General features: G+C 43.8%; 1 protein-coding gene and 1 long non-coding RNA gene across 12 annotated transcripts in view; one reads left to right on the top strand and one right to left on the bottom strand.

Annotated features, from left to right (window-relative positions):
* The window catches only part of ash1l (ash1 (absent, small, or homeotic)-like (Drosophila)), a 371,451-nt gene that overhangs the window by 185,200 nt on the left and 159,006 nt on the right, over positions 1 to 27,245 (bottom strand). The gene's annotated exons all lie outside the window — the stretch shown is intronic.
* Positions 56 to 27,024, top strand: LOC138764521 (uncharacterized). The gene is made up of 3 exons (XR_011358178.1): positions 56 to 88; positions 20,253 to 20,376; positions 26,734 to 27,024. It is a non-coding gene; the product is annotated as an uncharacterized lncRNA (long non-coding RNA).

Here is a 27,245-nt window from a genome sequence, read left to right as displayed (position 1 = left end):
TGGAATAAGGAATTAAGCCATTATTCCACAGAATGGTGCAACAAGGAGATACGGTGAGGTGGAAAGGTTAACAAGGGACCTGACGGCGGTGAGTATTTTGAGTGAGATGTCAGAGAAGGTTTAGAAGTGGGTACAATTACCACCTTTAAAAAACATTTGGACAGGAAAGGTTCAGAGGGATTTGGGCCAAATATCAGGAAAATGGGACTAGCTCAGGTTAGCAACTTGGCTGGCTGGCATGGTTTCCATGCTGTTTGCAGCCTCCTCCTATTTCTATGTCACAGCAATCTCTCCTTTCTGACTGGGTCATTGGTAAAGAAAACATAACTGTTACCTGGAACCTCGCCAGAATTACAGAACGGCTTCTCTCTATGGTTCCAGGAATTTAAAAAAATTAAAAAGAGCACCCAGCGTTTTTTATTTAAACAAGCCAACATTTTCCACCAATTTACTTCGGTCTTGGACTATGGAAGAACGTGAGCATAAAAATCAGGTGGGAGAAGGAAGCAAATTCTCCTCAGTCTCTGTACTTGTCACCCGACACTGCACATGCTGCTCAATACAGCACAGTTAAAAAGTAAAGCTGTGTTGTTTTCTGGGCCTGAAGCTTCCTATGTCAGTTAAACCACAGACACACATGGTTTTAATGGAGTTTCTCGCACAGACTGGCGGAAAGGAATATGTATCACAATTCCAGCACACCAGGGGGTTTGTTTGCTCCTCCTCTGCACCAGCGTCTCCAGCTTCACATTTTCACACAAGCTTTTCATCAAAATGGCCAAAATTACTTAACCGCATTGAAAGCACCATGGAAGATGCCAGCGAGTTTAATGCCTGCAAAATCGGCTGTTCTGAAGTTGATTGGTGAACATAACTTATTGTTTGCTCATGTAGTAAAAGAAAGTGTAATGGTTAGCATAGCTGTTAGTACCACACTTACACCGCCAGCGATCCGGACCGGGGTTCGAATCGGCAGTGTGTGTACATTCTCACCCTGTCGGTGTGGGTTTCTAACCGGGTGCTCCAGTTTCCTTCCCACCATTCAAAACATATTGGGGGATGTAGGTCAATTGGGAGTATTTTTTAATTTAAACATACAGCACTGTAACAGGCCAATTCAGCCATACGAGTCCGTGCCACCCAATTTACACCATGTTAACCTACACCCTGGTACGTTTTGAATGGTGGGAGGAAACTGGAGTCTCTGGGGAAAACCCACACAGACACAGGGAGAATGTACAAACTCCTTACAGACAGTGCGGGATTTGAACCCACGTTTGGTCCCGATTGGTGACACTGAAAAGGCGTTGCGCTAATCGCTATGTCAACTGTGCTGCCCTTGAGGAAATTGGGCGGCACGTGCTCGTGGGCTGAAGGGGTCTGAATTTAAATTTAAGAACAGTTTTGCATGCCCAAAAGTGGGGAGAAGAGAAAGGTGAACAGTGACTAAATGGCTAATGTGCAGCAATGTAGTTCTGGCACCTATGGAGATTGGTAGATGCCGGGTAAATGAATTTTCTGGTTGATTGAGATTGAGTGTTGCGTTAGTGGTGAACTAACGGCAAGATGTGCCAATTTTAAACTTCTGTATTTTTTACTTATTTATTTTCTGCAATTTTTTTTGCCGGTTGCTCGAATTCCGGAAACAAGGTATGTTACTTAATACACAATACTGGAGAAACTCAGCAGGTCAAACAGTGTACAAAGATAAAGACAGATAACCAATGTTTCGGACGAGCCCTTCAACAAGGTATTCATCAAGGAATTCCACTGCAATTCATAAAACTGAACACTTTCAGCAACTCAGGTGCCTTTCTTTTAAGGGAGCAATTTTGATCCAAACAGCCTTTACATTTTAAAATTCCGACAAGTCATAATGAGGGTGCAGTGCTTGTAACTGTTGCATATAGCCCTGGGAACCAGAGGCACTGCAGCTTATAATGAGATCCATGGCTCACTGAAAGTTTCATAAACTGCACTGCATAAATCCCACGGCTTTTGTAAAAGAAACAAGGGGGTGCAATATGGCTTGTAATGAATGGAACTGCTTATCGACAACAATGAACAAAAACCCCACCTGTTCCAGCAATGCAAGTTAATATTTAACTCCGTAATCAGAAACACAAAAAGATAGACTTTTAAAAGCTGAATGGGCAGAGTATTTGAGTAATTTTTTTTCACAAAAGAAAACACACTTGTCTGACATATGATCTAACAATATGCCTTGGATAAGCAGCAAGTTGCTTCAGTTGAACTTTGAAAAGGCCAAGATCATTGTTGACAGTGTTTATTCCAAGCTTTGCTCCTTTGGCATGTTGCTCCCCAACATTTGCTGAGGATGAATTCAGACCAGCACAAGTTCTGCGCAGTAAACTCTATCATGTGGTCTAATTGTTTAGAAATTTCTAAAAGCCTGGCGACTGGCTTAACAGTCGGACCGTGGGAAATGGAACCTAGCAAGTTTCAGCTTGCCAAACGACTTGAAAACGTGGCTGAATGGTTCACCAACAACAACCTTGCACTCACTGTCACCAAAACCAAGGAGCTCATTGTTGCCTTCAGGAAGGAAAACCAGAGGTGTGCGATCCAGTGATCATTGGGGGATCAGAGATGGAGAGGGTGAGCAAATTTAAGTTCTTGGGAGTCATTATCTCAGATCTTTCCTGGACCCAACACACCAATGGCATCATGAAGAAAACACATCAGTGCCTCTACTTCCTCAGTTTGTGGAGGTTTGGTATGACAAATTTCTACAGATGTGGTGCAAAGTGTGCTGCTGCCTGCCTCACAGTCTGGCATTGGACACCAATACCCTTGAGTTTAAAGCCCTGGTAGACACAGTCCAGGACATCACAGGCAAAGCTCTCCCCACCATCAAGAACATCTACAGGAAATCGTACTATCGGATATCAGCAGCGATCACTCAGGATCCCCACCACCCAGCACACGCTCTGTCTTGCTGCTGCCATCAGGAAAGTGGTATCGATGCCATAAGACTCGCACCCACCAGGTTCAGGAACAGCTACTTCCCCCTCCTCCATCAGACTCCTCAATGACAAACTCAATCAAGAACTCAGTTAAGGACTCTTATTTTTGTGCTTTATTGTTTATTTTCCCCTCTCTGTATTGTAGTCGGTTTGTTTTCATTTCTTTATTTGTTTACATGTGTAGGCTGCGTACAGTTTTCCTTGCACTACCAATAAGTGGTGATTCTGCCTCGCCCTCAGGAAAAAGGGTGTCAGGGTTGTATGTGATGTGATGTATGTACTCTGACAATAAAATAAATCTGAAATCAGAAATCTGAAGACACTTCGGACTAATAAATTAGCTAGATGCCTAGCCACCAGATTTCCAAACAATCAGATACTAGGCAAGTGGAGTTTCACTGGAGTTGAGTCTGGTGACATGGAACTGCAGTTCCTAATGACAGGACATTGATGGGTCTTTCAGATAGAATAGGTGGCAAAAATCAGTTATGTAAATCATTATCGAGTGGCGGCCCGCCACCGCAACGAGCGGACTTAAAAGCCAGCAGACCGCGCAGTGGCACTGGTCCTAGCAAGTGAATCAGCAAGGCCAGCTTAAGGGCCAGCGACCCTAAAATGGTGCTGGCCCTGCTGCACAGCCAACAGACAGGGACAGCGTGCAGGGAAGAAAGGATTGTCATGCAAGAGGGTACCTGCGCCCAGGAAACCCGCTTTTGTTATGCTGGTCATTGCGTCAGTAAAAAGGGAGAAATGGCGGGAACGCGAGAGGTATAAAAATTTGGGCCTGAGCCCCCAATAATACACAGAGCTTAACCTGACTGCACTCGTGTGTGTGCGCAGCTATAATTGTTGACTCCAATGGTTTAGACGGCATCTAAACTCAACAACAAGCAAGCAGCAGCAGTCCACGCAGTCGCTCTCAAGCTCCTGACTTTCTGGACGAATCAGCTACGTGTGTGTTTGACCAGGCACAGTTTCAGATCTGATAGTAGTCCACCTGGTACTACTACATGGTGAATGCCTGGACTAGGACACAGTGAGCCAGGTGGCCAACTTCATCCAGGAGCCCCCTTCAGAAGCCTTATACACTGCCTTCAAGGACTTGCTAACCGAGACCTTCAGGCTCTCATGGCATGAGAGGGGAGTACACACTTGCTCCACCTGGATGGACTAGGGGATGAGATGCTAGCCCTCCTGGGCAAACACAAGTCCTGCATCATGTTTCAGCAGGCATTCCTGGAGCAACTGCCCAAGTACGTCCAACTGCTCCTGGCAGATGCCAACTTCAGCGACTCGTGGAAAGTTGCAGCACGAGCAGATGTTCTGTGGAAACAGAAAAGAGAGAGCTCGGCATCCATGGGGCTCGTCACTAAACCCACAGCCAGACCCGTGCAGACCCGCTGAAGGAACAGCAGCCCCACATTCCCAACGAACGATGGTGCTTCTACCACCAGAGATGGCGTTCTGGAGCCTGCTGGTGCATGTTCCAGGAAACGCCAGGGCCAGCTGTCACTAATGGCCACGACAGCTAGCCAACAAGATAGCCTCCTGTACGTTTGGGATCACCAGTCCAGATGGCATTTCCTCATGGACACAGGAGCAGAGGTCAGCGTCCTGCCCCCGTTGGGACAGGACACCTGGAATAGGCAGTCGGGCCCCACACCGAGGGATGCCAACAACAGCATGATCCGGACCTATGGAATCCTAAAGTCCAAATGCAGTTGGGAGACAGCCTTTTCTCATGGGTGTTCACGCTGGCCGCAGTGAAACAGCCACTCCTCGGGGCAGACTTTCTGCGTCCCCATAGCCTGCTCGTGGACCTCAAGGGTCAGAAATTGGTCCACCCCAGGACTTTCCAAACCATCCCCCTCAAAGATGCCAAGCTTCCAGCACTCTACCTGGACTCCATGGAGATCCACAGACGAATACACCAAGGTCCTAGCCGAGTTCCAGCAGTGCTCACCCCCCAATTCACCATGGTTGCCGCTCCACGCATGAGTAAGACGCCTCCCTCCGGAGAAGCTCCAGCTGGCGAAGGAGGAATTCAAGAAAATGGGGGAGCTCGGTATCATATGGCAGACGTACAGCCCATGGTTCCCAAAGCCACTGTGGGTTGGAGACCATGTGGCGACTACTGTCAGCTCAATGAGGCCAGAACACTAGATTGCTACCCCCTGCAGCACATCCAGGACTTTGCAGATAACCTGCATGGGGCAAAGATCTTTTCCAAAGTGGACCTCGTGCGGGGGATATCATCAGATCCTGGTTCACTCTGATGATATCCTCAAGACCACCACCATCACCCCGTTCGGCCTGTTCAAATTCCTGCGAATGCTTTTCGGGTAGAAGAATGCTGCACAGACCTTCCAGCAACTAATGTATGCAGAGAGCCGAGACCTGGACGGCACCTTCATCTACCTGGACGACATCCTCTTAGTGAGCTGGAACCGACAAGAACACAATGCAACTCCACAACTTTTACACCCAGCCAAACGCCAGTTCAGGTTGGAGGCCATTGACTTTCAGGGCCATAGGATAACCAGAGAAGGAGCCACCCAGCGAGGCCATTCAGAAGTTACCTAGGTCCAGCACGACCAAGGGACTACAGGATTTTGTGGGGATGATCATCTTCTACCACAGGTTCATTCCCTCAGCTGCCCGGATCATGTGGCTTTTGTTTGCCCAGTTGGCAGGCAAGGCAAAGGACATCACATGGAACGAGGAGTCAGCAGAGGCCTTCGTAAAGGCCAAGGAAGCCTTGGAAGGTGCTGTTCTTCTGGCATATCCAAGGGCAGACACTTCAATGGCCCTGACAGTGGATGCCTCAGGAATGGTGATCAGCAGAGTTCTGGAGCAACAGACTGAAGGAAGTTGGCAGCCAATGGCTTTTTTCAGCAAACATCGGTGGCCTCCGGAACTGAAGTACAGCGCTTTTGACAGAAAGCTACTGGTGCCGTACTTGGCCATCTACCACTTCAGATACTTCCTCGAGGGCAGGTCTTTTATGACCTTCATAGACCACAAACCCCTGACCTTAGCCTTGGCCAAGATCTCGGACCCCTGGAGCCCGCCAGCAGTGTCACCTGTCTTACATTTTGGAATACACCACAGATGTAAGGCACGTCTCTGCAAGGAAAATGCACTGCCTATACAGAGTATCAAGGGGAGTGGATTTTTTAGTGCTGGCAGAGGCGTAGCAAGACATCTAGGAGATCCCCCAGTACAGGTCAGCCATATCAGGACTGTATCGCCAGGACATCCCAGTTGGCACAGGTAACACTGCCCTCCTGTGCGACGTGGCCTCTGACCAGGCCAGACCTATCATTCCGGCAGCTTGGAGATGGGAAGTTTTCAATTCCATCCTTGGGCTGGCTCACCCGTCCATCAGGACCATGGTCTGGCTGGTGGCCAGCAAATACGTGTGGCATGGATTGTGAAAACAGGTCAGTGGGTGGGTAAGGGTGTGCACATAGTACCAAACAGCCAAGGTACAGCAGAATACCAAGACCCCATCTCAGCACTTTGAGCCTGCAGAGCGAAAGTTCGACCACATTCACGTGGACATAATAGGACCCTTACCAGTATCCCAAGGTTTCCGCTACCTGTTCACGATGGTCAACCACTTCACCAGGTGGCCAGAAGCAGTCCCACTGGCAGACATATCCACAACCTCATCTCAAGGGGTCTCATCTCGTCCTGGGCGGCACATTTCGGATTACCGTCCACATTGCATCAGACAGAGGGGCCCAATTCACCTCCAGCCTGTGATCCAACCTTGCCACCCTATGGGGTTCCCAGCTGCACCAGACAACGGCCTACCACCTACAGTCAAATGGGCTGGTGGAGCCCTTCCACAGGTACCTCAAAACTGTGCTCATGACCAGGTTCTAAGGACCTAACTGGGTGGACGAGCTACCATGGGCACTGCTGGGTATCTTCATGGAACCCAGGGAGGACCTCAACACCTCTTTGACCAAGCTTGTCTATGGAGATCCACTGGTGGTCCCGGGGGAATCTGTACCATCTCCAGGCAAGCAGAAGGATGACGCAGCAGCTCTCCTCCACAAGCTGAGGGACAGGGTCCACAAACTTGCCCCGACTCCACCTTCCAGGCATGGACACACGAGGAACAACATACCCAAAGACTTGCAGGACTGAGTATATTTTCATTTGCAGGGGTCCGTATCGTCCACTGCTGCGAGACTTTACGAAGGCCAGTGGAGCCACGTTCGAGTTGGAGGTCAGAGGCAAGATGGAGGTTTTAACCATGGACACACCTGGGCCTGGCGCGCCCAGTCGAGACGCCAGCACCACACCAAAGCCTGCAGAGACTCTACCTCCAGGCACCAAGGACAATACCACTGGTTCTGGGAGGTGGGCAATCAAACTGGCACTCTTGGTGGAAAGCTTGCCTAAAAGGGCAGTTTAAGGGTTAGCGACTCCAAAATTGCGCTGGCCCCGCTGCATAGCCAACAAGCAGGGACAGCGTGCGGGGAAGAAGGGATTGTCATGCATGAGGGTTCATGCGCGCAGGAAGCCTGCTTTTGTTATAGGTCAGTGTGTCAGTAAAAAGAGGGAAACAACAGGAATGCAGGAGGTATAAAAAGTTGGGCCTGAGCCCCTCAATAAAACACAGAGCTTAACCTGACTGCACTCATGTGTGTGTCTTTTTTTCGAATAGTGCACGGCTAAACGTTGATTCGTTCTAAACAAGTGAAAATTTGACTAAAATGCATTCAACTTTCGAGAATTTTGCAATATCCACAATTTTGGCGGCAATTACATGAATGTGAGAGCAAGCAGAACGATGGCACTGAGCCATGGCCATTAATCTCGCACATAAAAGCAGCGGCTGCCCATTATGCACCAAATCTTGTGTCCAGTCCAAATCCACTGGTTTGTTCAGATCTATCCTAATTGAGAACCAGATTTCAGCTCAGTTACTAAAAGAATGATTTTAAACATTGGTTGATCTCTTTGAACCATAAAACATTACAGCACAGAAAACAGGCCCTTTGGCCCTTCTTAGCTGGCCGAACTATTATTCTGCCTAGTCCCACTATCCTGCACCCAGTCCATAGCCCTCCATACCTTTCCTATCCTTGTACCCATCCATATTTTTCTTATATGTGAAAATTGAGCCCACATTCACCACTTCAGCTGGCAGCTCAATTCCATACGCCACAAAAGAAGTCCCCACTAATGTTCACTAATTTTCACCTTTCACTTTTACCCATGTCCTCTGGTTTGTATCTCACCTCCCCCTCAGTGGAAAAAGCCTACTTGTATTTACTCTATCTACACCCCTCATAATTTTAAATACCTCTATCACATCTCCCCTCATTTGTCTACACTCCTGGGAATTCCCCTCATTTGTCTACACTCCTGGGAATAAAGTTCTAACCTGTTTAACCTTTCCCTGTAACTCAGTTCCTGAAGTCCGGGGAACATCCTAGTAAATCTTCTCTGCGCTCCTTCACTCTTATTGAGATCTTTCGTGTAGATAGGTGACCAAAACTGCACACAATAACATTCTTTTCTCTCTGAATATATTGTAGTTAAATCTGTGTACCACATAGCCATAACATGCCTTTTCTGTAAAAATATTTCAACCATGTTAATTTTTATGGCTTAAAATGAACTGCCAAGAACTGATGAGGATATGAACAGCTGCTGGAGGAGGGGATTTTTGCCCTTGGTACGACATCAAGGTTTTGCAGTTACAATCTAATAGGGAACAAGTTAGCCACCAATCTGGAAACACAAATGACCCCTTCCCTCTCCATTCACAGAGCCATCTCCCCCACCCCCAGTTGCAGCTGTGTCCTTCCTTTCTTTGCCACCTATTTCCTCCTGTCTGTGAGACTGTGCTTCTCCCCCTCCCCCCTCCATTTTGTTCGGGCGCCTGCCTACATTTTGCTCATACCTTGATAAAGGGCTTGATATGTTGGTTATATATCTTTATCTTGGCAATATAAAGTATGCTGTTTGACCTGGTGAGTTTCTCCAGCATATTGTTTTTACTAACAGAAATTTCAGCCGTTTACAAAATTAATTTTTTTTTTTTTGCAAATTTTATTAATTAATCATAATGAAAAAATACAGCTTAAAAAAACAGAAAACATGCATGGTATTTTTAATGTAAATTATACCGCCTACAACCCCCCATCCCCTACCCTAACCCACCCATCCCTCTCTAAACTCCCCCCCCCCAAAAAAAGAAAGAAAAAGGAGATCACATAACATAAAACTTATCAATGGTTCAGAACAACACCACTAATGTGTGGAAAGGAGATTAACAATTCAACCCCATATAATCCAAATACGGGCTCCAAGTTTTATAGGGTTAATTTTTCAAAAAAAAGTATTTAATTGTTTACATCATGACAGGAAAAAAATGAATAAAACATTAATCAAATATCCATCGCCAATGATACAAAAAAGTACTTTTATATTTTTCTCCTCATTCCCCCCCCCCCCCCAAAAATAAGAAAAGAAACACCTACCATTTAATATACAATAATATTAGGATAGACAATCATTAATTGTTATTAAAAATTATTAATTAAGAGGAGGGGATAAGATAGAAGAGATGGTGGAAAATTATCCATAAAATCCATAGATGGTTTCCAAATTCTATAAAAATTTTCAACTTGATTCCTTAAACATATGTAATTTTTTCCAAAGGTATACAATTTCCCATCTCATTATACCATCTACCACTAGCGTTGTCTCCGCTCCATCCTCAACATCCATTGGAGCGCTTACACCCCTAACGTCGAAGTACTCGAGATGGCAGAGGTCGACAGCATCGAGTCCACGCTGCTGAAGATCCAGCTGCGCTGGATGGGTCACGTCTCCAGAATGGAGGACCATCGCCTTCCCAAGATCATGTTATATGGCGAGCTCTCCACTGGCCACCGTGACAGAGGTGCACCAAAGAAAAGGTACAAGGACTGCCTAAAGAAATCTCTTGGTGCCTGCCACATTGACCACCGCCAGTGGGCTGATAACGCCTCAAACCGTGCATCTTGGCGCCTCACAGTTTGGCGGGCAGCAACCTCCTTTGAAGAAGACCGCAGAGCCCACCTCACTGACAAAAGGCAAAGGAGGAAAAACCCAACACCCAACCCCAACCAACCAATTTTCTCTTGCAACCGCTGCAATCGTGTCTGCCTGTCCCGCATCGGACTTGTCAGCCACAAACGGGCCTGCAGCTGACGTGGACTTTTTACCCCCTCCATAAATCTTCGTCCGCGAAGCCAAGCCAAGAAAAAAAAATACCATCTACTTAATAATACTTCTCGATCATCTTTCCATGATATTGCTATACATTTCTTTGCAGTTGCTATTGCAAGACTTAAACATTTTTCTTGGTTTTTGTCCAATTTCAATTTTATATCCTTTTCATAAATATCTCCAAGTAAAAATATTCTTGGATCCTTTGGTATCTTTATCTTCATAATCTGCCCTAATAATAAACTCAGTTCATTCCAAAACCTTTCCACTTTTTCACAAGACACTGAATACAAAAAGGTCCCTATTTCTTTCACACATCGGAAACACTTATTTGAATAATTAGGATCAAGTTTATTTAACTTATGTGGAGTATAAAACAATTGATGAAGAAAATTATATTGAACCATTTGATATCTAACATTGTATTCATAACACTTTCATAACATAATTTTGACCAAATCTCCTCCTGAATTTGTGACTCATGCACAAGAAGTGAGGGAATAATGGATGTGCCAAGAAGGGCTGTGACCACATCCCATCAGGTGCATGAACTGTGCCTGTTTTGTCTCCAAAGACAAGGCCATCAAGAGATTTGTCATCCATAACATCGTGGAGCTGCTGCTGTCAGAGATATTTTTCTGAAGCCAGTGTCTTTGATGCATATGTGCTGGCCAAACTGTATGTGAAATTGCATTATTGCGTCAGCTATGCTATCTACAGCAAGGTGGTGCGTAATCGTTCCCGGGAGGCCAGGAAGGACCGGACTCCTCCTCCACATTTCAGGCCTGGAGCTAATATCCCACATGGACCTCCTCCCAAACCGATGTAAACATTTAGTAAATCTGTCATTTGGTTTGAAATTTAAAAAATGTAGGACCACTGAAAACAAAATCAGTCCATCAGGGGTTAATATTCTTGATGGCTCAAGAACGGTGAGGCAGATTTCCACTGAATGGCAGCCTCTTTTCAGTAGAAGAGATTCCTGGAATAAACTAACTTCTGCCTTCCAAGTTAACAAGCAGACGAAGTAGAAATCAAAGGAAGCTCATAATCATTTCTCAATAACCACCAGTGACTGGCACTTGGAACATCTCGGTTGTGCCAACTTCTGTCAGTAATTAGCTTGTCTAGCAACGACTGAAATAACTCAGATTAAATAGGATTTAGATCGATCGAGTCAATGCAAGGATTGGATCACTTCCTGGTTAATATCAGCTGAGTGCTTAGCCACATTGCTGAAGCAGAAATGTCAAGTCTGTTTCTCTTTCCACAGATGCTGCCTGACCACCTGACTATTTCCATAATTTTCTTTTTTTTCTGTCTTGGGAATCAAGAGCCCACTGCTTCTCCACAACACCAAGTGCACATACACATTCACACCTCATTCTTTAAATCAAACACAAATAATACATGTGAATTTCTTATGATGGATTGATTACCACCCCAAAAATAATTTCCAGACTAATTTTCATTTGATGCGAGACCTTGCCCCAATTCAAATATGAACCAATATTCAACTAAAATGGCAGCCATAGAGCAAATGGACCTTTGACTGATTCAGCTCACTGATTTTAGCAGCAGAATATAAAAATTGTAAGTATTTTTACTGCAAGACAGAGATTTTTAAATCAATACCAAGGTACAGGATGGAAACTGGGGAGGGAAAACAACCTGAGTCTCAAGATAGACAAGACGAAGGAGATGATGGTGGACTTCAGGAGGTCCAGGAACAACCACCCTCCACTACACATCAACAACTCTGTAGTGGAGAGAGTGGGGAGCACCAAACTCCTTGGAGTGACATCTCCTCACTTGTCAGGAGGCCACATCAGTGACTGCATTTCCTGAGAAGACTGAGGTTCACAAGGTTACCGGCCACCATCATGTCAACTTTATATAGGAGCGCTCTTGAGAGTATCCTAGCCGGCTGCATCACAGTGTGGTACAGTTGCTGCAGTGAAATGGATTGGAGGTCAATCCATAGGACCATAAGATCAGCAGAGAGGATATCTCTCTGGGGTATCTCTCCCTGCCATCGACATGATCTACCAGGATCATTGTCTGAAGAGATCATTGAGAACCCCTATCATAGCGCCCACAGCATCTTCATATAGGAGTATCAGAACCAGCACCACTAGGCTGAGGAACAGCTTCTTTCCACAGGCAGTGAGAATGCTGAATGACTAAACCCTCTGGGACTCTACTATTTCTTAAACTGTATATATATATATATATATATATATATATGTATATATGTACTGTGGCATGTCTGTTTGTGTGTTTCTGTGTTTTGCAAGAGGTCCGGAGAAATCGGTTCCATTGGATTGTACTTTGTGCAATAAATTTGACCTTGAAAAGACCCCAACATAAAGAGAAAAATATTACACTGATGAATGAGCATACTGAAATAAAGTCTGTTACAGCAGCTCGCAGCTCTACTTTTCCACTCAATGCACAAACTCATCATGTCAAACTGTCACAGTGCTGCTCTGGTTGGTGCTGTTGACCACAATGACTCAGCTGTGGTTCTGTCGGGTCCTCATCAATTACCGCAGGCTGTCTCCGCATGGTGATAATTACCGGCATGTACAGCAAAAACTGAAGGATTGAACCTAGAACATTGCAGCACAGTACAGGCTCTTCAGCCCATGATGTTGTGCCGACCTAGCCCCCTCCCCAAAAAAACTAAACCTTCCCTATCTCATAGCCCTCTATTTTACTTTCATCCATGTGCCTGTCTGAGAGTCTCTTCAATGTCCCTTTTGTTCCAGCCTCCATCACCACCCCTGGCAAGGCATTCCAGGCACCCACTACTGTTTAAAACATCTCTGATCCCCCCCCCCACATCTAAACTTTTCTCCCTTCACTTTGTACAATGTCCCCTGGTGTTTGCTATTCCTGCTCTGCCCACCTTATCTATGCCTCTTATAATCTGGTAGACCTCTATGAAGTCTTCTCTCATCCTTCTTTGCTCCAAAAAGAAAAATCCCAGATATGCGAACCCTGCCTCATAAGACGTCCAGGCAACATCCTGGTAAATCTTCTCTGCACCCTCTCCATAGCTTCCACATCCTTCCTGAAAAGAGGTGACTAGAACCAAATACAACATTTGCTGTGGTCTCGCCAGAAATTTATAGATCTTTAGATTGATTCGTGTCCCTTTTGAATACTAGGATGGGTAACAAGCTCAAGAGGTTAATGAACACAAGGAATGAATCAGTCTCAAATGTTCTCTGTCAATTTCAACAGGCCTGTTGTGTTATTTTTTTTAAAACCTCTTTTTTTCCAGAATCTCATTTCACACATCATTCCCGAGGCAATGGATTAGTGCCAAGAAATCAACTCTGATCTGCAAACAACTGTTGGAATGATTGGCAACAGCTGGGATGAACAACTGTTATACTCCTCACTGTGTGGCCACACTTTGAAATCCAGCAACCAGCACCCATGCTTTGCAGAAAGATAGTGGGTTAGCTAGCATACAAAGGAAAAAAGAGAGGGAGATCATAGTTCACGTCGATCCAATCATGAAGAAGGCTCGCTACAGCTACACTCTTTGAGGATTTTGAGGAGAATTGGTACGTCACCAAAGACTCTTGAAAACTTGTACAGATGTACTGTGGAGAGCATTTTGGCTGGTTGCATGAACAATGCTCAAGACAAGACAAAACTCCAGAGGGTTGTTAACTCGACCTGCAACATCATGAGCACCAGTCTTCACTATATTGAGGACATCTACAAGAGACAATGTCTTATGAAAGGACCCCCACCACCCAGACCATGCTTTCTTCATTCTGCTACCATCAGGAAGGAGGTACAGAGGCCTGAAGATGAGCACTTGCGGCACAAGGACAGTTTCTTTCCCTCTGCCATCAGATTCCTGAATGAACAATGAACCACAGACACGACCTTACTTTTTTGTTCTTGCACTATTTTTTGATTTATTTTGTCAGGTGGTTTATTTAAATGTTTGCACTGTGACGCTACTGCAAAACAACAAATTTCGTGACATATTCATGGCAACAAATTCTGATTTTGAGAATGAGAAGGAGAGCGTGAAAAAGAGAAAGAAAGAAGAGCAAGATGGGAAAAGGGAGAGTAAAAAGAGAGGGAGAAAGTGAGAGGGAAAGAGAAAGAGAGAAAAAAATTTGTTTCAAGTCTATGGCCTTTAATCAGAAAACATGGTTTTAAACAAAAGTCTCATGGGATATTGGAGTACAGTGAGGCAAGGAATAACAATACAATGGAACAGAACACATTACACTTAGCAGTTTGGAAGGAATCATATGAATGAAGCCAGTCTTCACAAAGGCACTTTTAATCTCATTCCCCGAATGAAAAAGATACCTTTTCCTTGTGAGACGTCATGGGCCTGAAATGTTAAGGTGCTTCCCTCACCACAGATGCTGCCTGAGTATTTCCAGTACTCTATATTTCAGTTTCAGCTTTGCTTGCTTGACTGTTTTAAATTAAAAAAATTTTTTTAGAACATACAGCATGGAAATAGGCTCTTTTGGCCGAGTCCCCGCCACCTAAATATTCCCAAATGACCTACAATCCCCGGTACTTTTTAAATAGTGGGAGAAAACCAAAGCACTCAGAGGAAACCCACACAGATACGGGGAGAATGAATGAACCCAATCTCAATTACTGATGCTGTAACAGTGTTGACCAGCTGGTTTGCTAACCACACCACCCATCTCCTATGCATTTCTCCCCTGAGAAAACCAACAGTATCACCAAATATCACCACCCTTTCTCAGCTGAAACCACCTCTCTCAACGGGGAAAGGTGGGGGCTTCTAATGGAACCAGGAGAGGTCAATGTTAATGCCACCCGGTTGGAAGGTGCCCAGATGGAATACAAGGTGTTGTTCCACCAATTTGTATGTGGTCTCAGCCTGTCAGTGGATGTATTCAGTGCATTGTATTTCAATGAATGCACCACTCATTCATTCTCTCTCGACTAAAAGTCCTTTAACAATTCTTCCAAATGAGCAACATTTCACTTGTGAATCTGCAGGGGCCATCTAATGCATCCAACGCTCCCATTGTGATCTCCTCTACACCAGAGAGACTGAGTGCAGTCTGGGATATCACTTTGTTCAGCACCTCTGCAAAAGCTTGGATCTCCCAGTGGCCACCCATTTCAATTCCCAAACCAATTCCTTTGTTGACATGTCTGTCCATGGACTCATGCACTGCCAAACTGAGACCACCTGCAAATTGAAGGAACAACGCCTCATCTTCTGGCCACCCATTTCAATTCCCAAACCAATTCCTTTGTTGACATGTCTGTCCATGGACTCATGCACTGCCAAACTGAGACCACCTGCAAATTGGAGGAACAACGCCTCATCTTCTGACAGGGCACCCTCCAAATGGATGGCAATTAACATTGACTTTTCTGGTTTTGGTTAACCCCCCAGCTCTGGCTCTGTCTCCTTTCGCACAGACATAATCAATTCTCACCTCTCCCCTTATCAATGGACACTTATTGTTGGTCTGGTCTCCTCCCCTCAGCTGGCACTGTCTGTATTCTGAGAATTCCTATTTCTTTGCTCATTCTGCTTATTCCTTGAAGAAGGGCTCAGGGCTGAAAACTTGGGAAAATATCTTTGTCTCCTATGATGTTGAAACACCAGCATTTCGGCGTGTTTTTATTGTCTTGATCAAAGACACTTTCTTTGTTCTCTCCATTTCTCCCCCTTTCCTGCAACTTGAAACATGCCTGATTTTCCCAATATTTGGAATGAAAAGCATCATCAACCTGAAGTATTAATGTCGTGGGCAGAGCTGCATCTATGGAGGCAAATGGATAGCTGATATTTCAGATCCTGACACAAGGTCACAATTCAAAAAAATCAACTATCCTGAAGCAATCTCTTACTAACCACAAAGCACCTAGGGCATCCTATGCTCTGTGGTTAGTAAGATATTTAAGGTGGAATGTGAGTGGGGAGTTCCCTTTTTGTTGCTCTGGGCTACAGCAGCCATTTTTCTCTTCCCGGATGCCACGTGTCTTCTTGGGCAACAGCATTGATTTCTAGCATTTTCTATCCTTAATCCTGATCCATATGTACATTATCTTGAAGCTAACTCAATGACACCTCATGAACGCCATATCCTTGTCTTGCACCCCACAGCCAACTTTTAAAATCTTGTACTACAATTAAGAACTTGATTAGAATTTTAAAATAACAGAGTAAGAGATTCCATAAAACAGATTTCCGGCTGGAATATTTTTATTTTTCAAACAGAGGGAGGGGAAATGAACTTGACTATTTCTGCGGTAGGGCAGTGTCTGTGGGCAATTATTTACTCTGCCCCAGGTGTTCTATGGGTCGTAAGGAATTACCTAAAGTGGTAAGCGAGTGTAAAATTAAGGTTGAGTGCCATTGACCAAAGACGTGATTTTCCCTTGAAGTACTCTGCCCAAAGGGGAACAAGCTCTCGCCCTCATTCACTGGTTTCTCCACATTATGCAGCCCCTCAGTTCCCACAGGGTGGTTCTTGTTAGGAAAATATTCTGAGTGTTCAGTAATTTCCATAAAGAAATGAACAAATCCATTAGGAAACTCAGCTATGACCTCTTGCAACCATGAACATTGATGGTGGCAAGTATAAACATCCTGCTGAATACGAAGAATCCACTACCATGTTCAGCAGTTGAGGCAAATAAAATGCATTTAGAGGAAGTTTGATAAAAACGTGGTGGATAAAGGAACAGAAGGATGGAGTAGTGGGATGAAATACAAGATAGGTGATGGCCTGTGTGTACCATAACACTGACACAGCAGTAGGGTTAAAAGGCATACAAATTTAACGTTAATTAAACTGTTACTTTGAACTTTCAAATATGATAATCAGATTTTTATAAAAGCTTTGCTCTAATCTACAAATTATAGAGTTTCGTTGCTCAACTGCTTACATTTTAACCTAGAAGCATCAGTGTCAATAGGCACACCATCTGCGAGGCTTTTGTGGGAAACAATTACCACATATTAAAGATTTGTGGGGATAGACTGATGCATGCAAGTTATGGATAAGTTAAAAGATTCATTCATATGAGCATAAGAAATAGGAGCAGGAGTCGGCCAACTGGCCCGTCGAGCCTGCTCCGCCATTCAAAGCGATCGTGGCTGATCTGATGATGGGCTCATCTCCACCTTCCTACCTTTTCCCCATAACCCTTAATTCCCCTACCATGTAAAAATTTATCCAAACTTGTTCAAATATATTTACTGAGGTCGCCTCCAGTGCTTCCATGGGCAGTGAATTCCACAGATTCTCCACCCTCTGGGAAAAGCAGTTCCTCCTCATCTCCGTCCAAAATCTACTAACCTGAATTTTGATGCTATGTCCCCAGTTCTAGACTCCCCCACCAATGCAAACAACTTTCCTCTGCCTTTCATAATTTTATATGTTTCTAAAAGATCTTCATTCTTATAAATTCAGCGAGTATAGTCCCAGACGACTTAATCTCTCCCCATAGCCAACCCCTCATCTCTGGAATCAACAAGAAGAACCTCCTCTGCACTACCTCCAAAGCCCAGTGCATCCTTCTTCAAGAAAGGAGACCAGAACTACACGCAGTACCTGAGATGCGGCCTCACCAACACTTTGTCCAGTTGCACCATAACCTCCCTGCTCCTAAACACAATCCCTCAGAATTCAAATGGATGAGTTATACAGTAGACACGGCCACAATCAGAATTCTGATCATTTCGGATCACGGTCCTGCTCAGAACCATTGCTGTCTTCTGGGAGGTGGTGACAAGTTTATCACCATGGTACAAAGAGCAGGATATAATGGAAGCTGAAGTACAGGACCAAGGAGGAAGCACAATTCAGGAGGAGAATCTGCAGGGGCAGAATGTTGTGCTATACACCATCTGAGTAGCTGCATCAGGGGAGGCCATTACTGGACCGTGTCCATTGCCAGCTAATGACTTGAGGGTGCCTGACAAGAACCATTCTGCCTGCGGCTGTTAAGGTCACAGCTGCATTTAATCTTCGCACCACTGCATCAATCCAGTTACCCGGCTGTGTTTTAGTCAGCATTAGCCAGCATTCAAGATCTTCCTGCCTTCAAGGCATCATCAAAGCAGTTCCACAGGAAACGTCCATGGAATTACTGAAAGCATGGCAGTGATCCAAGTTCATTGATTTCTCCCCAAGGTTTTGGATCTGATCCAACACCCACCCCCATGGATATGGGGGCAGCAAAGCAGTCTATTATTCCGCATTTGGCATTTGCTCTACATTACACCAATGACCGTACATATGTTGAGTGCACTTTGTTACAGTGCACGGTTGTTAAAGGCCCACATGAAAAAAAGTCACTTTTTTCAGAGACGATTTACTAGAATGATACCAGGAATGAAAGGGTTAGCATATGAGGAATGATTGTTGGCTCTTAGACTGAACTTGATGGAGTATAAAAGGATGAGAGGGGGACCTCACTGAAATATTTTGAATGCTGAAAGACCTGGACAGAGTAGATGTGGCAAGGTTGTTTCCCATGGGAGGGGAGTCTAGGACAAGAGGGTACAAATTCAGGATTAAAAAATGTCAATTTAAAACAGAGATACAGAGAAATTTCTTTAGCCAGAGGGTTGTGAGTCTCTGGAACTTGTTGCCACAAGTGGCTGTGGAAACGAGGTTGCTAGGTATGTTTAAGGCAGAGATTGACAGGTATTTGATTAATTAGGGCATCAAGGGTTATGGGGAGAAAGTTGAGGAATGAGGCTGAGTGGGAGGATGGATCAGCTCTTGATTAGAATGGTAGGGCAGACTCGATGAGCCGATTGGCTTACTTCTGCTTTGATATCGTGTGATCTTGTAAAACCTTCCCCATTGGTGTGCAGTATAGAACGCAATGTCCAAACTACACAGAGATTTTGCGCAATGAGCAGTACAGAACCATGGCTCAACTGTAAGGGGCATCCAAGGACGGCGCAGCCTCCACACAGAGCATGACCTAGTCCTGCTTCATGGTAGATAAAAGGCAGTGGCAGCACAGGTAAAACTCTCCCCACCGTCTAGAAAATCGACATGGAACTCTGCCATCAGAGAGCAGCAGTAATCAAGGATCCACACCATCAAGGACATGCTGTGTTCTCACTGCTGCCATCAGGAAAGAGGTATAGATGCCACAAGACTCACACCACCAAGTTCAGAAACAGCTGCTTACCCTCCACCATCAGACTCCTCAACAACAAACTCAATCAGGGACTCATTTAGGGACTCTTACTTTACATATTATTTATAACAACTTTTTTTTCTGTTTTTGCAGTCAGTTTGTTTAAATTAATTTCTTTTTCTTAAATACAGTTTCCACGTCCAATAAGTTGACATTTTGCCTACCTGGCCCAGGGGAAAAGAATCTCAGGATTGTATGTGATGTCAAGTATGTATTCTAACAATAAATGGGAACTTTGAACCATTCTTAGGCCTACAGGGAAATGACAGACTTTTTATCTATATACAAATCGTCTCACTCATCCTGCTAAACCTGCAATTAACCTATACACGCTGCACTTACTGCTACAATGACTTCAACAGAAGTCAAGTAATTTATTGTTATTTGATTGCACAAGAACAACCCGAAAAAACAGCTTTTTCTGGTCCTCAGTGCCAAGCACACAGACGTAGAAGCAACAGGAACGACCATCTTCCATGACTCATTAATTGCTCTGTAGTGGAGTGGTGTAAAGTTTAAAACCTTGTGTTTTTTAACTCTTAGTTAATTTTGTGTCTGTCTCTTCAAGAAAACTATTTTTTGTAGTGTTACCATAGTGAGTATGATGTAATATGTTGTAATATCCACCCAGACTAATGACTTGCTCATTAATCAATCAAATATGAAGGAAGCATGAGAACGAGAAACTTTTCTTGCATTTTTTACATCTCTTTAAATAACTTTTTATGTATCTCTTTAAAGTTTGTGTATTTTTTAAGCTGGAATCTCTACATATCTTTTGTTTCATTATTCTCATTTTTCTCAACATCTTGGACACTCGAGGCCATTTGCTCCAAAGTTTCTTCGTACGTCTGACCCATCATCTTGGAGATCAATCTGCTGACCTCCCTCGGTAGCAAGAACGCCTTCTTCAAATAAGGAGATCGAATCAGCACACAATATCAAGGTGGGGTCTCCCCATAATTCTGTATAATTTTTGCTTAAAAAAAATCCAAGCTCCTGAACTTGAGTAATCCTGCCACAAATGCTTATTTGCTGTTTACTTTTTTAATAACCTGCTTACTTACAACAGCAAGTGTGTATCACTATCACAAGATATAGGAGCAGAAGTAGGCCCATCAGCCCATCGAGTCTGCTCCGACGTTTTATCAGGACACGCAAAGCTAATGTGACTATAACAGAGCCAAGAGCAAGGCTTCAGGCTCATCAAGAGACATGGGAACATGGTGGTTGAGCTATATCTGCACTTTGATTCAAATAATTAAATATCTCAAAGTAGATTGAAACAAAGGAAAACACCGTATTAAAGACTTCCCTGTTTTGATCTAATCACACCAATTGCCACCTCCTGATAACAGATGTGCCCTCAGAATCTATTTCGAATAGCTGGTCTCTTGGTCCCACTCCAGGGAAGTTTAGCCAATCGTTGCCAAACACTGAATACCTGGTGCCTGACTCAACAGCACCATCACATCCTGAGTTTTATGGTGGTGTGCCAAACCTAATGACTATATGAGCAATGGAAATGTAGTGGAAAAATTCTGCTGGGTGGCCCAGTGAACTAATATTCACGCAGAAGACAAAAGAGATAGCAGATGGAGAAAACTAGAAAACAGAATCTTGTAAGAACTCACTTACCCGTGTCAGGTAAGTGGGAAACCGTCAGGGGAGGAAAGAAAAAAGTGAGAAAAACGGAGAGCACACCAGTGACTATCCCACTCAGCAACAGTTATTTTGTGTTGGATTCTGTTGAGGGAGATGACGGACAGAAGATGAGCATGGGCACCAGGTCAACGGCAATGAGCCTGGCAGAGTGGTGAAAAAGAAAAGGAGAAATGCAGTAGTTATTGGGGACTCCATTGTCAGGGGTACAGACAGGAGGTTCTGTGAGCCAGATAAGTATACCCGCATAGTGTGCTGCCTCCCTGGTACAAGGGTACGAGATATCACAAATCGGGTCCAAAATATTCTGAGGGGAGAGGGAGAACAGCCTGATGTCTTGGTACATGTGGGTACAAACGACATTGACAAGAAAAGGGAGGAGGTAATGAAAAGGGATTTTAGTGAGCTTGGACAAAAGCTGAAAGACAGGAACGCTAGGGTGGTGATCTCGGGATTACTACCTGTTCCAAATGCAAGTGATGAAAAGAATGTAAGGATAAGGATAATGAACGTGTGGCTCAGGGCCTGGTGTACAGGGCAAGGATTTGGCTTCTTGGATCATTGGGATCTCTTTTGGGGAAGGCATGATCTTTACAAGAAGGACGGGTTGCACCTAAATCCAAAAGGTGTCAACATTTTGGCAGGTATGTTTGGTACAGCAGTGGGGCAAGGTTTAAACTAATTTGGCAGGGGTATGGGAACCTGAGTGATAGGGAAAAGGGTAGGGAAAATAAAGAAATGGCCATGAAAAGTAAAATAGGAAAAGTAATGTTGGAGGAGAAAGTAAATAATCAGATGGAGCAGTGAGTTTTCGGGTCAATGATAGTGTTAAGAAAATTACAAAGAAAAATAGTGGCCAGAAAAATCAAAAGAAAAGGTTACAGAAGTCACTAGATATTAAAAGGACAAAGAGCATATGGCACTTTATCTGAATGCCCGCAGTATTAGAAATAAGGTTAGTGAACTTGAGGCGCAAACCCATGCCTATGATTTGGTAGCCATCACGGAAACATGGCTACAAGGTGACCCTAAATGGGAATTAAACTTTCAAGGGTATCAGGTGGTGCAAAGAGATAGACAGGATGGTAAGGGAGGTGGAGTTGCACTCTTAATCAAAGATGAGCTCCAGGCAGTAGTGAGGGATGATATAAGATCTAAAGAGCATAATGTTGAGTCCATCTGGGTAGAGATAAAGAATAACAAAGGGAAAAAATTATTGGTGGGTGTTATCTATCGCCCACCAAATAACAATAGTTTAGTGGCACAGGAAATAAATAGTGAGATAAGTGAGGCATGTAATAATGATACGACAGTAGTCACAGGGGACTTTAACTTCCACATAGATTGGGAAAATCAAGTTACTGACAGGAGTGGAGTCTGGAAGAGGACTTCATAGAATGCATCCACGACAGCTTTCTTGAGCAGCATGTTAAGGAACCCACAAGAGAAAATGCTCTCCTGGATCTAGTGTTGTGCAATGAGATAGGTAGAGTAAATGATGTAATAGTCAGAGACCATCTGGGAAATAGCGATCATAGTATGATTGAATTTCTCATTCAGATGGAAGGGGAAATAGTTAGATCTAAAACTAATATATTATGCTTAAACAGGGGTGACTACCATAGGATGAGGGAGGAATTGGGAAGAGTGGACTGGGAGCACAGGCTAATTGATGAAACAGTTGAGGAACAGTGGAAGATTTTCAAAGAAATATTTTGTAATGCTCAACAAAAACATATTCCGGTCAGGAAAAAGGGCAGCAAGGGAGGGAAAATTCAACCATGGTTAACAAAGGAAATAAAGGAGAGTATAAAATTGAAGGCGCAGGTGTACAAAGCTGCAAAGAGCAGTGGGAAACTGGAAGATTGGGATAATTTTAAGATTCAACAAGGGGTTACAAAGCGGGTAATAAGAAATGGGAAAAAGGATTATGAAAGTAAATTGAAACAAAATATAAAAACAGAAAGCAAAAAATTTTATAAATATATAAAACGGAAGAGGATGGCCAGAATTAACATAGGACCCTTGGAGGATGAGAAAGGAAAACTGGTAGCAAAAAATAAGGAAATGGCCGAGGCATTGAACAAATATTTTGCGTCAGTCTTCAATTGGTGGAAGACACGTCTAGCATGCCCAAGTGCGGAGTTAAGGATGCGAATGTTGGGGAAGGCCTTGATAAAATAGTTGTTACAAAGGAAGTAGTGATGGAGAAACTAATGGGACTAAAGACAGACAAATCACCTGGTCCTGATGATATGCATCCAAGGGTTCCGAAGGAAATGGCAGAAGTTATAGTTGATGCATTGGTGGTCATATACCAAAATTCCTTGGATTCTGGGCAGGTCCCGGCAGACTGGAAGACAGCAAATGTCACGCCACTTTTTAAGAAGGGATGTAGGCAGAAGACTGGAAATTATCGGCCAATTAGCTTGACGTCTGTAGCTGAAGAAATGCTTGAAGCCATCATTAAAGATGAAATAGTGAAACTTTTAGAACATAAGGGTTTAATCAGGCAGACGCAGCATGGTTTTAGAAAGGGAAGATCTTGTTTGACAAACTTGTTAGGATTCTTTGAGGATATAATGGATGCGGTGGATAGAGGGGAACAGGTTGATGTTGTATATTTGGATTTTTGGATTTCCAGAAAGCGTTTGATAAGGTGCCACACAAGAGACTTATCAGTAAGTTACAGGAAAGTGGAGTCCGGGAAAGTATACTGGCATGGATCGAAAATTGGTTGTCTGACAGGAGGCAGAGAGTCGGGATAAGTGGGAGTTTTTCAGGTTGGCAGAGAGTGGTAAGTGGGGTGCCGCAGGGGTCGATGCTAGGCCCATAACTGTTCATCATTTACATTGATGACTTGGAGGAGGGGACAAAATGTGGTGCAGCCAAGTTTGCGGATGACACCAAATTGAGTGGAAGAGCAAACTGTAATGAGGATGTGGAGAGTCTGCAGAGGGATATAGTTAAGCTGGATGAGTGGGCAAAGGTCTGGCAGATAGAGTACAATGTTAGTAAGTGTGAGGTTATCCACTTTGTCAAGAAAAATAAAAGAGCTGAATATTACTTAAATGGTGAAAAACTACAGCATGCTGTTGTGCAGAGGGACTTGGGAGTGCTTGTGCATGAATCGCAAAAAGTTAGGTTGCAGGTGTAGCAGGTTATTAAGGCAAATGGAATGTTGGCCTTCATCGCTAGAGGAATTGAATTCAGGAGAAGGGATGTAATGTTGCAACTGTATAAGGTACTGGTGAGACCGTACCTGGAATACTGTATCCAGTTCTGGTCTCCATATTTGAGGAAGGATATACTGGCTTTGGAGACGGTCCAGAGGAGGTTTACTAGGCTGATCCCTGGGATGAAGGGGTTGACTTACGATGAAAGATTAAATCGTCTAGGATTGTATTCGCTCGAGTTCAGAAGAATGAGAGGAGATCTTATAGAAACATATAGAATTATGAAGGGTATGGATAGGATAGATGTAGGAAGTTTTTTTGAGCTGGCCGGGGACACAGTCTCAAGATTCGGGGGAGTAGATTTAGGACAGAGATGAGGAAAAATAGATTTTCCCAGAGAGTAGTGAATGTTTGGAATTCTCTATCCAGGGAAGTGGTTGAGGCTGCTTCATTAAACCTATTTAAAATTTGGTTAGATAAATTTTTACATGATAGAGGAATTAGGGGATATGGGGAGAAGGCAGGTAGGTGGAGTTAGGTCATAAATTAGATCAGCCATGATCTTGTTGAAAGGCGGTGCAGGCTCGATGGGCCATTTTTGGCCTACTCCGGTTCCTACTTCTTATGTTCCTCAGTGGGTCTGGCAATCAGGATCTGTGGAGATGCAAGCCCAGGTTTCAGGTTGATCGGCTGCATCATGGTCTGGTATGGGGATGCCAATAACCTTGAGTGTAAAGGCCATGTATATGGTAGTGAATACAACCCAGGGCATCACAGGCAAAACCCTCCCCACCAGAGAACATTTACAGGGAACGCTGCTGTCAGAGAGTAGCAGTGATCATCGAGGATCCACACAAACTCAGCAATGCTCTGTTCTCGCTGCTACCATCAGGAAAGAGGTCTCAGTGCCACAAGACTCGCACCCACCAGGTTCAGGAACAGCTGCTCCCCCTCCACCATCAGACTCCTCAACGACAAACTCACTCAGGGACTCATTTCAGGACTTCATTTTGCACTTTATTGTTTTTTTCTCTCGGTATTGCAGTCAGTTTGTTTACATTTATTTATTTGTTTTTATCTATACGTTGTGTACAGTTTTTTTTTGGATTACCATTTAGTGGTAATTCTGCCTCACCCACAGGATAAAGAATGTCAGGGTTGTATGTGATGTCATGTATGTGCTCTGACAATAAATCTGAAATCCCAGAGGGAGCAGAATAGCACCAGGAAGGGAAGTGAGAAAGGGGCTGGTTAGTGATAGGTGGAACCAGGAGTGGGTAGAGGGAACCAGTCCAGGTGGGGGATGGGGGTGGGAAATGAACTAGGTGGACAGTTGAGTATATATGTGGGAGGAGAGCACCAGGGGTGTGAGTATATTCACATCACTGAGCTGTAGGCAAGGAGGAACTCAACAAGTTGAGCACAGTGTTACTGGGAGAAGAGGAACGGTTAACACTTTGGGTTGGAAGCTCCCATCAGCAATACCAGATTTGTTCTTCCAATTTCTTTTTGGTCTCTCCACCACAATGGAGTAAGCAGAGGACTGAAATGCCAGTATGGGATGGGGAGGTGTTAAAATTACATGCTACTGCAGACAGAGCAAAAGTGATCCACAAAATGGACGCCAGGTCCATTTAACTGAAAGGTTTAACTGAGAGATTAAGACAGACCTTCTCCCAAGTGTTGCAAACTTCCCATGTGGGACACCAAGGATTCACTTCATACAACAGATGGCACCACGGATAACACTGGACAACAAAATTTTTTCAAAAAGTTTGCTTCCTGAAAAAAAATTGGGGATTATGATAGACAACTTCAAGTTGAACACAAAGGTAATTTCAGATTTGCTCCATGTTAGAGAAACATTAAATTAACTTCCATTGAATTTAGCATGCTAAATTGCATAATGACGCTGACACATTGCGTTAGTTTAACTGACCTAAAAAAGTTATGCCATTGATACAGGCATCTGATGCCTCTCGTTTCGGTGTCCAACAATATCGGGCAGCATTGATGGATTCCAGTTGCCCTGATACCGCTTTTCCATGGTTGCAATGTCCTAGTGAAGCCTTTCACCATTTTCGTCATTGACTGCACCAAGATCAGCAGGGAAGAAGTCCAAGTGTGAAAGCAGAAAATACATTTTCAATGACATGTTGTACTTCATGATTTTGTCAGCTTGAAGTAGACTTAAAATATTACAGGAAATCACTAAAATAGGTCATATCTAAAAAAAGGTACATGATAGGAAATTTTTAAGGTGATTTTCATGATCAGCAGCCCAAAATCCATAAAATACACCCAAAAATGTTCAGGAAGAAAAGTCTTCATTCTCTGGTGTAATTTGTCGCAGTGAGGCACGTTGCTTTTATTTCTCCACCAAAGACAAATGACTTGCATCACCAACTGGATCATGTGCACCTAACCCACAATCCAAGTTCACGTCTTGCTTTCCTGTTTGGCAGGTTCAGTAGCCTTCCTCTAAAGGAATTTTGGCACGAAAAGAACTGCAGTGGGAAACAGGCCAACACTGGGTGTAGAAGCTCTGTGGAACTTCATCAGGAATCAGCAAAAGCACCAAAGCGTAACACTAAAACATCCAAATGTTTGCTGTGCTATGGAAGGGGTATTCTATTTAACCTGTGCAACATGCTACAGTTAGTTGAAGCAACATAGTGATAGTGTAAAAAAATGTTTTTGAAGTTATTGTAAACATATATAGTAAAGCCCCTGTTACCTGAAATTCATGGAAAATAAATAGGTAAAAAATATTATTTAAAAATTTAATGCTTTGGACTCCCATGTCCCAGTTTTCTGGGGCTGGTTTTACATCCAATTACATACTGTACTTTAATACTGTAAAGGTTTACTCATAGATCCACTATATGTGACGAAAGGTTAAAAATGGCTAGAATCCAAAGGGTAAAAATGGCGCACTTTGCCTTTAGTTTATCAATCCACACAACACACAATCTCT

This window comes from Narcine bancroftii, chromosome 5 (genome assembly GCF_036971445.1).
Source record: "Narcine bancroftii isolate sNarBan1 chromosome 5, sNarBan1.hap1, whole genome shotgun sequence".
NCBI lineage: Eukaryota > Metazoa > Chordata > Chondrichthyes > Torpediniformes > Narcinidae > Narcine > Narcine bancroftii.
The sequence above is the reverse complement of the archived record's forward strand: the minus strand, read 5'-3'. Positions and strand labels throughout refer to the sequence as shown.